The sequence below is a fragment of the Melanostigma gelatinosum genome (genome assembly GCF_949748355.1).
Source record: "Melanostigma gelatinosum genome assembly, chromosome: 18".
Lineage (NCBI taxonomy): Eukaryota > Metazoa > Chordata > Actinopteri > Perciformes > Zoarcidae > Melanostigma > Melanostigma gelatinosum.
This window is the reverse complement of record NC_136651.1, coordinates 12,103,504-12,118,528: the sequence shown is the minus strand read 5'-3', so window position 1 is coordinate 12,118,528 and position 15,025 is coordinate 12,103,504. Positions and strand designations below refer to the sequence as shown.

At 45.1% G+C, this 15,025-nt stretch overlaps 1 protein-coding gene across 1 annotated transcript in view; it reads right to left on the bottom strand.

Annotated features, from left to right (window-relative positions):
* rimbp2a (RIMS binding protein 2a) overlaps positions 1-15,025 on the bottom strand; it is a gene marked incomplete at both ends in the record, with an annotated part of 61,285 nt that overhangs the window by 24,237 nt on the left and 22,023 nt on the right. The gene's annotated exons all lie outside the window — the stretch shown is intronic.

Below are 15,025 nucleotides of genomic sequence, written 5' to 3'. Positions count from 1 at the left end.
AGATGATATTAAGTTGCACGCCACGTAAAAAGGATTGAAAAGAGGTGTGCAGTTCCTGTCTGCACTCTGTGCTGCACAGATCCACATTCAGAAGTTGTCACGCCGCTGGTGCTGCAGGTACTCAAGCGTTACATAATTACGGCAGACTCAAACTAGGGCATCGCTCTCCTCCTATCACAGCGCTGAGCATTTAAGAGACTGCGGCTGGTCATAGCCTGGCCCATAATACCACTTCATGCTAGTGCACTGAGCTCAGACTGTTGATTGTCCATTCTCAGCGCTGCCATCATAAAATGTGGATGTCATTATTAACAGCAGTCAAGCCTTTTCTCTCTTCAGCTTTGTCTTTATACAAAAAGCATAAGATCACAGCTTTTATTTTCCTCATACGTCTAGCACGTTAAAATGGTGGCTTAAAGACCAGTGGTGGGGGGGGGGGTTCAACATGTTTTATAAATCTAAACGTATTGCCGCCCAAAAAAACAAGAAGATGTATCGTCTCTAAAACAGGGTTTAATCCAGTTGCCACCTATGTGTCATAAACTGATGAACAATATCTGACTGGCAAGATGCATTCTAGCTCCATAAAGCACAGCTGACTCTGCTGTTTTTATTCCACGCCTATGAGCAGCACCATGTAAACACTGTGACACACCTCACATACAGTAATACGCTCTCTTGAGCCTGACTGCTATGATATACTCAAGCAAAAGAGGAGGTCGGGCATTGTACGTCGGCTGCTGCACAAGAGAAGATTGTGCAGCTCGGAGGTTTGTGATCAAATTTATCAGGACAAATCGAGAAACTCAATAAACCCGAGCCAAGAGGAGAAGAGAGGGAAAAACCGAAAGAGAGGGGTCAGCCAGGTTCATCCTTCTCTTTGTGTGCAGGCAGAGAGACAGGGCTGTCGGCGGACGACACAATCAAACCGAGACGCAGATCGAGAACAGACGAGGACGGGAAGACACAGAGACTGGTGAGTGAGTTCACACGCTGCTCTTATTGTGTAACGCTACCTCCGCATCACGTCACCGCAAGACTACAGAGCAGCAGCAACTCTACTCAACCACACAGAGCTACAGTAGCGGCCACAAATGATCTTGTTCTTCCGCCTTTGACTGGTAATTATGGAAGACGTGACACATCATGAGGTGCCAGCTGCAGTCGTCCTCTGCAGGCCGACGCTCCAGGACGTGGCCTTGTTGTTGACACCGAAGGGAAGCGTGGTGCGATGTAAAGATAACTGGAAGGAAGTGATGCACAGGTCGGGTAAAGACAGTTCAAGCAAAAAGGAAGTTCAGGGTCCATTTGAGGTTGCTATGATAACAAAAAGAAGAAAGGAAGACACATAGAAAAAACAATACGAGTGACCTTTTAAAGGCTTCTTTTTATGGGCCTCAGGAATGATGTCTGCTTATCCACTTCCTCCCACTTCCAGTGAATCACACGTTCACAGCTCTGCTTAACACTTCGCAACATCTTGTAAACACATTGCTGTACTGCTAAGCCAAGGGAACACGCGCACACATTCCTGCGACAATTCCAACCTTCAATATGTACAAATAAACAGAGAAATATGGTTAGAATATATAAATGATTTGATAATTATCCCTTTTCTTAAGGAAGAACACTTTAAAAGGGGATTAACAGCACTCCGAGCACATCTAGATGCAGATCCATGTTTGAGTGGAAAAGTGTGGCCTGCGTGTGAATCTGTGCGTGGTTGTGCAATTTGAGATCTATGCGTGTGTGTGTGTGTGTGTGTGTGTGTGTGTGTGTGTGTGTGTGTGTGTGTGTGTGTGTGTGAGAGCTAGGGGGAGAGACCTCAACACCACTGACGATTAATTCACTTCGACAACTTCTTTCTTCCTTCCTCTTCTGTCTTTTCTCTCCATCTATCTCCGTCTCCCACACACATACACACTCATGCATGCACTTCCTATTCCATCACCACCATGATTATCATTCTCTCCCCAAACCCACTAATTTAGTTGTTGGCCCTAAATCGGCTCTGCTCACTGTGGCCTCTCACCGAGAAGAACCAGAGTCTACTCTGCATCCGTACAAGCGACTCCCAAATCTCAATTTTAACAAGAGTCTGCATCAGGAGTATTAGTGTGTATCATATTGTAGGCGCAAATAATAACAATAACCTTACAATAGCAGCATTTTCCACTGTGCTTCAGAAAGAAATATAAGTAACTTTTCCACAACTGGCTGGACTTTAGAAAGCTTTAAAGGAATAGTTTCACATTTTGGGAAATCCACTTATTATCTCCACTTTTGTGACGAGATAAGCAGATTGATACCACTCACTCTGTATATATGTAAAGCTACGGCCAGGAGTTGGCTTAGCTTAGCATAATATAAAGACTGGAAACGGGCAGAAATAGCTAGCCAACCGAGCTACACAAAAGGTATTGTTCTTTACACTGAAACCAACAAGACGTAATGTATTGAATTATGAGTTTAGAGGTGCAGATAGGCTTATTCTGCTCCCTTTGGTTAGGCTGGCTGCCACATTTTACAGCCACCTGAGTGTCAGATACATTTTGGGTGGAGCATGGCTGTAGTTTTGACAATCCTCATCACTTTTTTTCAACCAAAACAATATTGTGATATGGCCATGTTGAAGGGAAAGGGGCCGAGCTGCAGCATATAACGATATACACAATTAAGACACATTAGTTCCTCTGGCTTTTGTAACAATCAAAAAATGCAGTGTCATGTTTTCTGTCATATGAACTCTGTTTGCTCTGGTTCAAACCAGACCAGGAATTTACTTTGATTTGCCAACAAGCTGTCTAAATATAAAATGTTGTTGTTTGTTCCAGGTGTTTCCCACTGGGTTCTGATTACTCGATGACAAGGAGTTGAGCAGAAAGACATGTACTGTATTTCATACTGATCCCAATTAGATGGGAAAAATTCCTCTCTTTAATCGAGCACATCCAGCTTTGTTTAACCAAATTTACTCTGATCCTTATAGCTGTTTTAGTATCTTGAACACACTGTATTTTTCCATGCAGGCTTAAAATGTATTTAAGGAAGTGTTAGTGCTTTTGAATTGCTGATGTGCCACTTAAGAATAAAACATACATTAATGGGAATAAATCGCAACATTCAAATATCGCCTCTTGCAAACCCTCAGAAAATGACATGGACAGGATCGTGGATTTGCTTAATTTAGAAAAAAAAAACGTTTTTGGTTCATATTGGTAATATTAAATGTTGCAGGACCGTATTTGAGTAAGCATTAGCCAGTAGCTGCTGCACTTATAGAGGAGAACAGATGAAGGATTAAGTAATTGATGCAGATTGAGATTTCTACGATGGCTACTGCCGACTCTAAATGGGATTTTTTTTTGTGGGTAGAGGATTGCTGCTGCTCTCCCTCATCTCCCAGGGGGATTGTCATTAATCAGATGTCACGGTGAAACACTTTGTTCCACTTAACCGTGGGCGGAAAGACACCGACGACATCAGCTGTCCTCAGTGTCCTCAGCACCAGTGACCAGTGAAGTCACAGACAAGCAGAGATGTCCTAACAAATCTAATAAGTGAAGATATAACCTTCATGTATAAAAATGTATATAGAATTGCTTCTGTAACATGCTGAGTTTCATTGCATTTGATCATCAAAATAATACTGTCGTCTTTTTTTCCCCACAGCAACTCCATGTGAACTGGAGTTCATGACTTAAGTGTGGCGATCATAATAGAAAAGAGCTCACCTCACTCTCAACCCAAAGATAAAGCATAATCTCTTCTTTGTCTTCCTTCTGTAAGTTATATTAGGTACAGCGCAGACTGGTCGTTTAAACTGATCCTCAAACAAAAGGCTTCACGCTTCTGTATCAGAGGATTTCCATCTTATTTGAAGTATTCTGGTATTATAAATTCACATCATCAACTTCCTCCAATGCTATCCTCTAAACTTTGTGCAGAGTGTTAAACAGGACGACTACAAGTTGCCGTGTGTGTGTGTGTGTGTGTGTGTGTGTGTGTGTGTGTGTGTGTGTGTGTGTGTGTGTGTGTGTGTGTGTGTGTGTGTGTGTGTGTGTGTGTGTGTGTGTGTGTGTGTGTGTGTGTGTGTGTGTGTGTGTGTGTGTGTGTGTTGGAGAATGGGCAAATGGAGTCAGAGCCATGACTGTTGTCCCACCAATTATAGCTGCTGCAACATCAGCTGCCTGCTCAGCACTGTCCAATAGCTGAAGCAATCAGCACCATGGACAGTTCCCTCAGCTGTGGAGCCTTCTAAACTACTGTGGAACTGTGGATCAGCGTTGAAACACTGGATAAGGACTGTAGAATCTGCTTCAACTGCTGTGCATGTTTCAACTGTCAATTTGGCATGTTGTGTCACAATAAAGCCTGAAATACCAAAAGCTACGGTATATATGTTCACATATACACCATAAAAATAGGGGCAGTGTTCAAGAGGTTAAGAAATCGAATTTTCAAACTGCTTCTTTTTCTTTTTTTTAAACCCTAATAGCACCCGACACCTTTTTAGTAATTTGGCTTAAAGGCTAATAGACCCTTTAAAAACTTTGATTCAGTTGCTTTAATATTAACTGGAAATTGCTTTATACAATATAAATTGCTATGTACTGACCATTTTTTAGGGCGTGCCAAAAAAATCTTTCTCAACTTCTATTGGAAGCAATTAGTTTCTGTTCATTTCAGTGAACTACGAAAATAAAAAGGTACCCTGTGTAGTCCTTGAACACTGTGGTGCAATGTTGTTAAGAATGGACACAGTCTTTGTGAAAGATCTCTCTAATAATTGCAGAATTGTAATTCTCACCCATAAAGTAGGCTGCCGTCCTCATGTTCTACGATCGTACGGCAGCTAGTGAGCCTTTTGGCAAGTGCAGACTAGAGTTCACTGTGCATGTTTTGTACTCCAATTACATGACGCAATATGAAAATGTGACATCTCTTATTTGAATCCCTCCTTGATGCACATATGAACAAGTTATTGGGTGACATGATATACAGCCATGCCACCAGTATTCTGCTGATCAACAGTTGGTACCGGTAACGTGTGAAGAAGCGTCGCAACAGACCAGCAAAGGTAGCAAAGAAGAAGACTTCCAGGCTGGCAAACACGGATGTAAACAATTTAAAATTTCCACAAAATCAGCTCTGCAAATTTGTTATGTTGACGAAGTAAAATGCATCAACACATTTGCTAGACCTCAAGGATACTGTTGGGGTCTCACCATATGGCTTCAAAATGTGCTGTGGACAAAGAAATCAGGCCTTCACTTTGTCAAGCAAAGGTCTCATCCTGATTTGTAGTTTGAGGAGAGCAAAGGGATTTCACACTCAGGTGTGAATTCCCCCCCCCCAAATAACCATGGTAACCGCGGCAGTCTCATTGGCCGAGAGCCAAGAGACCCCAGGACCCCTGTGGTTCGGCCACTGTTCTATAAAACTCTCTGCTGCCCCCACCTCATAGCTTTTTTCCAACTCTCCCTCCGGGGTAACAGGAGGCACACAAGGCTCTTCGCTCGGACACCCCCGTCCAGGCCACAGAAGAACCAGCTTTCCCCCCACGAGGGAGCCCCTCGAACCCTCATCAAACCCTGTCAGGTCACGAGCCATTTCGCTGGACGAAACAGCCCGCGATAACGAATCTGCATCAGCATTCGTTCAGTGCTTTCTGCTTCTTTTTATTTTGTGCACAAACCGGCACAGAGGAGCCGACGAAGCCTCGCTCCTCTCCTGACCGATGATTACCGGGAGACCTACGGACCACGTCGTCTCAGCCGAAGTTAAACTGTCCTCCCTGCAGCGAGGACAGATCACGTCTGCGTTTGCTCCCATTCCACGACGGACCGAAACAGCGCCAGCTCAACGCCGCGCGACACACAGCGCCCGCTGCAAAGCCGCGCCGACCCGCAAGCTCCCCCCCTGTCCCCCTTCCCGACGAGGAAAACGGACAGCTTTGCCACGGACACTTCCACGTTGCAACGAAGCATCTACAAGTAAGGTTCTTGGCATTTGGGCATAGCTTAGCTTAAATTAACTTACGTTTAATTCAGGCCATTCATTTATATGTTGATATTCCCGTGTTTTTGTGTGTTTAAGACTGTCGCGTGATATTGAGGTATTACGCAATCATTACGGAGCAGAGAAGCTCCGCTGTATTGGTGTATCAACTATGACTGTTTCTTTGGGATTACTTTCATTCATTGTCTTCCCCTCCGGGTGGAAGTTCTCTTTTCATTAACTCGACTCGGTGAGTGAGCTGAGGTGCGTGGTTTATCACGGCATAAGTTACCGGCAGTTCCAAGACGACAGCGGTATATTTATGCATGATAGAGCCAGCAATCAGGCTCCCTACCACATCGCACGCCGAAGCGTGATTCACTTCGAGTTCTCGCTCCTTTTTTCTCGTTCCTCCTTTCACGAAACACGCACATACACATAGCTCCTAGTTCTACTCCTGGGGAACCTCGTTCAAACGAGCGCCTCACATCACGTGCTGCCCAGGCACACGTGAGTACATACAGCAGCCTAACTGCCATTTTGTCCGGGTCCCTCGACTCCGCCATCTTTGTAGTGTTTAGCTGTAGTTCTTAAGGCCCCTCCCCTTTGGCCCGCGTCACTCGACGCCGCCATCTTTGTAGTCTTTAGCGTAGCTGTAAGACTCCTTCCTGTTCACCCACAGACCCACACACACACATACACACACACACACACAGACATACACTCTCATCCATTTTATTCATTCTTTAGTTTAGGCATATAAAATTGTATGATAACGTTTGTTGGTTGCAATATTAATTGATCTGATCATTTATTATTTTGATTTAATAAACTCTGTTATACTTTCAGGAGCAGTCGTCTGTGATTACTTGTGCATATGTATTTGATAAGACTGTATGTAGTAGCCTGTGCTCGAACTTAAAACCTTCACTGTCACTGAATGTATAGTCATACGCAGACTATTGACATTATGAGTGACTACTAATTATGAGACTTAGTTTTATCGTTTGGTTATTGGTCCCTGTTCGCAGGGTGGTGCCCCGTTTTTATTAATAATCATTAATAATTGTTACATACATCAATAATTCTATTGATGTCAAGAATTCAGTTTCTTAAATGCTGATAACCCAAACACGCTCCTTTAGATCCCAACATAATGGTGCCCCGTGTGAGGGTACGTTATTCCAGTTTTGTTACAGTATATATGCACATTAATCCATAATTATTTTTGAATAATTAATTTTCCAAAAAAAATATTTTTTTTCGAAAAATTATTTTTTTCTTCTTTTGAATGATCCAAATTCCTGAAACTTATTTCCCAAAATAGGTAGGCTTTGATCTTCAAAATCTTGTCTTATTGTAATTAACTTTTTGATTTTAAATCCAGATTTTTAATCTTAATCTTTAATTCCCTTCTCGAAATTTTATTTTGTTTCCCTTCCAGGTTAATTATTCGTTTCATTTCTTAAAACTAACAGCCAGCTGTGTAGTAGATTTGATCGTTTATTTGTAATACCTTGCTTGTTTTCTTAAATCCCTCAAAGAAGTTACACACAGCTGTCACAGGCCCAAAGTGCTACAACACATTAGCATTTTCGCACCTCTGGCTGCAAAGCAGTAGTGATACCTCAGAGCAGCAACAGTAGAAACGTAAGTCACAGAGCTAGACATTTCACTGTGCGCCTGCATGAACCGTAACACTAACAGTAATTAACATCTAACAGTAGAAATCCTAAGTTACCGAACTAGACATTTCACTGAGAACCGTAACACTAACAGTTTCCGTTCTAACACTAGGGAATTAACAACTACTGGGAGTCGTGCTCATTAGAGAGAATGAGCAACGAGAAACCCCCCATTCCTGGAGCTGTAGCTCCAGAAGACACCGCACTACGAGATGCGGTGGCTGATGTCCTCGGACTCACAGCAAAGGAAAGAGAGTACTTTGCAAAATACACTGCTGTCCTATGCGACGAGCAATTAGAGCAGCTGGTGGCTTATGTAAATAACCCAGCAGGTAACAGAGAGCGCCTGATTCAGGACGTAATCGGCGAAATACTGCTCATCTACCATCAGAAAATGCAGCTGCAAGCTGCCCGAACCCGGGCACAGAGCGACGAGCAGCAACGCGAGATCTGGACACTCCGAACAGAGGTTCAGGAGTTGTCACGTGACTGTAGAGCCCTACAGTCAGAAAATAGTAGCCTGCGCAGTGACCTCAGAGAGGTCAACCTAAAACTCTCTAAAGCATTAGAGAGTGATGACAAACTGAAAGCGCTTCAAGGTGTTCCAGCAACCCCGGTAGGTACTGCTACCCCCTACCGAGCCTTTCAGCCCAGTCATTTCTTGGTCTCGGCTCCTTCATTCCCCGAGACCCGAACCACCTTGCATTTCTTGAAGGCGACATCCCCAACCAGGAGGAGAGAGGACCAACACCAGGTCCTAGTCGGCCCAGGTGGCCTCAAAACCACCTCAGGCGAACGCAATCCTCCACGCAGTTCACGCGCGCGACAAGAACTGACCCCATCCCCCTCAGGGAGGGAGGATGATAGTCGTTACCACCATCGCGAGTATGGAGACTCAGACGACTCAGGCCCCATCAACCTTGGAGGCCTGCGTACTCGACAGATTGAGTCTCTGGTGAAAGACGTAGAGCGCTTCAATCCCGATAATCGCGACTCGAGCATCGATGACTACCTAAGGGAGATCGATCGCTGCCTCCTCGACCTATTGCGCCTCTCATCGCGCGAAAAGCTAAAGCTAGTGTGGAAAACCACAGCGCGAAGCGTCCACGCTTTCGTGGAAACGCTCCAGCCGAGTATCCGCGACCGCTATTCATCCCTTTGTCACGCCCTTAGGGAGGAGTACTCCCTGTACACCAACCCAGCTTCTGCCACCCTCGGCGCCTTTGCCATTTCCCAGGAAAGGCTAGAGTCTCCGAGAGACTACTTCAGGCGCTTGAGATCTGCGTACTTCCAAGGACGTAACGCCCCAGGTCTAGAAGAAGACCATGCCTTCAAGTCGCTTTTCTTGCACAATCTCCACGACAACGTGAGATACGATGTTACTATGCACTGCAGAACGAGTAACCTCACCATGCCAGAGATTAGGAAATACGCGCAACTTGCATGGGAGACATGCGGACGGCCGACAAATCGGTACGAAGACACCGCCATAGTCTTAGGCATCCAACAGTCGAGCGACTCCGACCTAGCGTCGGAAGACGACGAGAGGACTTGGCCTAGCGAGCCCTGGTCACCCCCGAGGAACAGACGACCCTGGCGGTCGAAAGACCAACGGAACCAGGGGGGTGAAAGACACCCTCAAGGGCAACACATCAGGTAACGCTGACTCGCAGCCCACCTGACTAAGCCAAGTGACCTTTCCCCCTGCTGCCAAGTCGACGTGGTAGGGGGGGGGAAGAGAACTCAGCACACTTCCGGAAACGACCACTCCCATTTCGCACCTCGTTCTTCAACCTTCTTGGGCGACCTTGTTCGCAAAGGCAATGCCCGTTATGTATATATCTATACATATTCTTCAGTCTTACTGGGGGGTCATAACACTCTTGCTCTACCCGACTCCGGGTCAGAAACGAGCCTCATGTGTTCCCCCACCTTTTCGCATACACCTCTAGGGTGCCACAACCTTAGAGGCCTTTCGAGCACCCTAGCTCGTAAGATCTTTCGTCAACTAAGCCTTGTTCTCCTGCTCTGTCAGCATGAGCCACCTCCAGCTTGTTCAACGAAGCCACCGCCTTCTTTCAGCCGAGTCATCGCCCGGGCCTGTCAAGTCGCCAGTGCCGTAGGTAACTGAACTTGACCTGTGCGCCGGACCTGTCTCCATCTCTAATTAGGAGGGTGGGGGGAGGGAGATATCACCAGCCCGCCATGACACACTCCAGAGTGAAACTGTTCGCGACGTTTCCCTGAGTGCTGGCGGTAACGTGGGATATCTGCCCTCGCCACTTGAACAGCGCGAGGGGGGTGGGATCTCTGACAACAGAAACTTAGAGAGATGCACTTCACAGGAAGTACACTCTAATCTCGCCAGTGCCGAAACCAACCGGCAGAATGGCAGCTTACTATTGACTACTAACGTTTAACTGCATGCTTCAACTCACCCTGTAGACATGCACTAACCGCGAACACATCCAACTTCAACCAGAACAGTTGCATGACCTGACAAACCATTGTGACTGTAAACTGATGCTCCACTCTCATAGAGAACCCTTTGCATGCTTTATAGACTCTACCAGAAGTAACCAGAGAAGACATAACCTCTGCCGTAGCAGTCAGATTTAACCCAGGACCTCATCCGAGAAGGCTCAGCTGTCAACAGCTGGAGCAGCGAAGGACCAGCCTAGCTAGTCACACTAGCCGTGCTAACGAAATCTGTAAATCTGCTACCACTACTGTTATGCAACCCTCACAGGTACCTCTGGCCTATAGTCTTGGCAACGCAACTCCAATATCGATAGATTCTAAAACTTAGACACAGGACTCGCTCTAAATCTACCGATTAGAGAGAGGTAGACGCACATATCATGTACTAATAGATCCAGAAGCGACAGACTAACTGGATTCCCTCCTATTCATAACACCACGTAGCCAACCTACGACTGCTCCGCCGACGGACTCCAGTCCTGTCTAGGAGTTGAACCAGTAACCACTGTTTGCCCCTCACCTGCTTCTTGTCTTTCTATTCTTTCCTTCTCTCTCTTTTGTGTTTTGTTTTGTTTATTTGGGTTGTTACTTTCTTTGACACTGTGCCACAATGCTAGAATATCACAACATCATAATAGCGATTGAATTATTTGGGAATAATGTTTTGCTCACCTATGATTTGAATTGTGTATGATAGTAGATGTAGGTAGAAGTAGTTAAAGTCATCTGCCCAGATGCCACCTTAGTCATCTGCCCAGATGCCAATGAACTCTGAACTTGAACACCATGAACTTGACCACTATGAACCTTGAACACTGCCTGTTTTAACCACTGCTTTTGGTCTCAGGAACACTTGGACTGTCTCACCTCTTCAGGTTTCCCCACCACATGGATGCACATGCCAGCCCTTGGTTTGCTCTAAAGACCGAAGCCAACACCTCGCTCTTCAGAACAAAGGGGGGATGTTGGGGTCTCACCATATGGCTTCAAAATGTGCTGTGGACAAAGAAATCAGGCCTTCACTTTGTCAAGCAAAGGTCTCATCCTGATTTGTAGTTTGAGGAGAGCAAAGGGATTTCACACTCAGGTGTGAATTCCCCCCCCCCAAATAACCATGGTAACCGCGGCAGTCTCATTGGCCGAGAGCCAAGAGACCCCAGGACCCCTGTGGTTCGGCCACTGTTCTATAAAACTCTCTGCTGCCCCCACCTCATAGCTTTTTTCCAACTCTCCCTCCGGGGTAACAGGAGGCACACAAGGCTCTTCGCTCGGACACCCCCGTCCAGGCCACAGAAGAACCAGCTTTCCCCCCACGAGGGAGCCCCTCGAACCCTCATCAAACCCTGTCAGGTCACGAGCCATTTCGCTGGACGAAACAGCCCGCGATAACGAATCTGCATCAGCATTCGTTCAGTGCTTTCTGCTTCTTTTTATTTTGTGCACAAACCGGCACAGAGGAGCCGACGAAGCCTCGCTCCTCTCCTGACCGATGATTACCGGGAGACCTACGGACCACGTCGTCTCAGCCGAAGTTAAACTGTCCTCCCTGCAGCGAGGACAGATCACGTCTGCGTTTGCTCCCATTCCACGACGGACCGAAACAGCGCCAGCTCAACGCCGCGCGACACACAGCGCCCGCTGCAAAGCCGCGCCGACCCGCAAGCTCCCCCCCTGTCCCCCTTCCCGACGAGGAAAACGGACAGCTTTGCCACGGACACTTCCACGTTGCAACGAAGCATCTACAAGTAAGGTTCTTGGCATTTGGGCATAGCTTAGCTTAAATTAACTTAAGTTTAATTCAGGCCATTCATTTATATGTTGATATTCCCGTGTTTTTGTGTGTTTAAGACTGTCGCGTGATATTGAGGTATTACGCAATCATTACGGAGCAGAGAAGCTCCGCTGTATTGGTGTATCAACTATGACTGTTTCTTTGGGATTACTTTCATTCATTGTCTTCCCCTCCGGGTGGAAGTTCTCTTTTCATTAACTCGACTCGGTGAGTGAGCTGAGGTGCGTGGTTTATCACGGCATAAGTTACCGGCAGTTCCAAGACGACAGCGGTATATTTATGCATGATAGAGCCAGCAATCAGGCTCCCTACCACATCGCACGCCGAAGCGTGATTCACTTCGAGTTCTCGCTCCTTTTTTCTCGTTCCTCCTTTCACGAAACACGCACATACACATAGCTCCTAGTTCTACTCCTGGGGAACCTCGTTCAAACGAGCGCCTCACATCACGTGCTGCCCAGGCACACGTGAGTACATACAGCAGCCTAACTGCCATTTTGTCCGGGTCCCTCGACTCCGCCATCTTTGTAGTTTTTAGCTGTAGTTCTTAAGGCCCCTCCCCTTTGGCCCGCGTCACTCGACGCCGCCATCTTTGTAGTCTTTAGCGTAGCTGTAAGACTCCTTCCTGTTCACCCACAGACCCACACACACACATACACACACACACACACAGACATACACTCTCATCCATTTTATTCATTCTTTAGTTTAGGCATATAAAATTGTATGATAACGTTTGTTGGTTGCAATATTAATTGATCTGATCATTTATTATTTTGATTTAATAAACTCTGTTATACTTTCAGGAGCAGTCGTCTGTGATTACTTGTGCATATGTATTTGATAAGACTGTATGTAGTAGCCTGTGCTCGAACTTAAAACCTTCACTGTCACTGAATGTATAGTCATACGCAGACTATTGACATTATGAGTGACTACTAATTATGAGACTTAGTTTTATCGTTTGGTTATTGGTCCCTGTTCGCAGGGTGGTGCCCCGTTTTTATTAATAATCATTAATAATTGTTACATACATCAATAATTCTATTTATGTCAAGAATTCAGTTTCTTAAATGCTGATAACCCAAACACGCTCCTTTAGATCCCAACAATACATACAAATACATTAAGGTGAGAACAGAGCATCTTAACTTGCAGATAATTTAGCTTCTGTGACACTATCATGTGGTGATGTAGTTTTGAGCAGGAATGATTGCCTTGCACACAACTCAGCTGATTCAAGGAGCATTTATACAATGATTGCAACTGTGGTACCATGTAGTTGTAGTATCACAAGTATTATTTCACAATGATGGATCACCCACCTGAAGCGTAGTTCAAGATGCCATACTGAAATGAAAAGAAACGAAACTTTGAAATTGTACTGTAGACTGTTAATATAATATATCCAAAAGAGGACGCACTTTCCAGGTTGATGATCACTTTAAAGCAGTTGAGCATTAGCACTGTACATCCCCACTTAAGGAATTGGTTATGAAAACGAGGGACATTTCGGAGATTTATTGTGTAGCATTAGCAAGGTCTTCACTGCAGCACAAAAGATGATATATAACTCAGAGTTCGTCCTCTGAGGGCTTAGTAGGTGTTTGCATTTTCACAAGAGACTTCTATCCCACTTAATATTCAGGCGAAAATCGGCTTCTTTGGCAGACTATAGCAAGTCTCAAGATCATCGTGATATCAATCGTTACAATGCAAAATACTGTGCATTACTGCTGGTTTGCAACATGCGCATGGCACCTGGACAACTACTTGCTAATAGCTGCAGAGGACATTCACATTTCCTTTAACCTTTAAGTCATGTAGTGTTCATGCGCGCCATCTTATTTGGAACGCAACCTTTTGCATTACTCATCCACTTATAATGAAGAGCGGTGAATCTTACAGTCATGTCACCAATAGATTTTTCATCAACATGCTATAAAATCTTATCTCTTGTGTCCTTTTCAACTTCTGCACTAATGTGTCTCTACAGGTGCCTCATTCATAAAACATAAATGTGTGACTAAAATGTGTGTCTGTGTGTACACAAACACAAATGTCACAGCCAGAAGACCCACACGGCCATTTTGAATAAGTGTAGCCTAAACCACACAAATTAAATAGTAGTAGAACAGACGTTCCCATTCAATTCTGCAGGCTGGTAAGAGCAGCGCCCTGTTTTATGAGCACCGTTGACATTGCGACTGTTGTAGCGGGCTAACTTCAAACTAAACACACTTACGGCAAGTGGAGTAGTAAAGTTATGCAGCACAGAGAGCCAGAGTAAATGAGTAAAATTTAACAACTTGATGCTTATTCCACTCACTCTTGGAAGTGTAAGACAGCACATTGCTTTTCCCAGATGAGTGACAACTTTGTTCGGCTTAATTTATGTCACTAGTGTAGCATTAAAGCATGGTGGAATTAACAAGCTAGCTAGCTAACTGCAGGGACAGCTGGCTAGATAGCTAGCTTGCTAATTCTGCTATGCTTTCATGCTACACTGGTTACAGAAAATTAGCCAGACAGCGGGCTTAGCGCTCTCTTCCCGGCGAACACTTTATGAACCCACTGACCTGTTGTCATCACAGCAAATAACAATCATCTGCATTTTCTTTTGTACTCGTTAAATGTCCATTCTACTGCTATTCTATTTCTGTGGTGTAAAGTATGGACGCGGATGGCAGTGGGTAAGATCAATATAGTGAAGCGTGAGTTAGTGTGTGTGTGTTTGTGTGAGAGAGAGAGAGAGAGAGAGAGAGAGAGAGAGAGAGAGAGAGAGAGAGAGAGAGAGAGAGAGAGAGAGAGAGCACATGTGTGTGCGCATGCAAGCATGAATGAGTTGCATAACTAGCATCTCCAGGCATACATCAGCCTTAAGCTCTTGTGCATCCACAGTGTTCCAAACCTCTCATTCGAATCCTAAGGATTCAAAATCTCTAAAAATGATTCATGTGGCAAGAACCACCTCTCATAACAAGCAAATACACACTCTATTCAGTTAAAACTGTAAGTTCTCACGATGTATAACACCCTAATAATTTGAGGAAACCCCCTGTTGTTG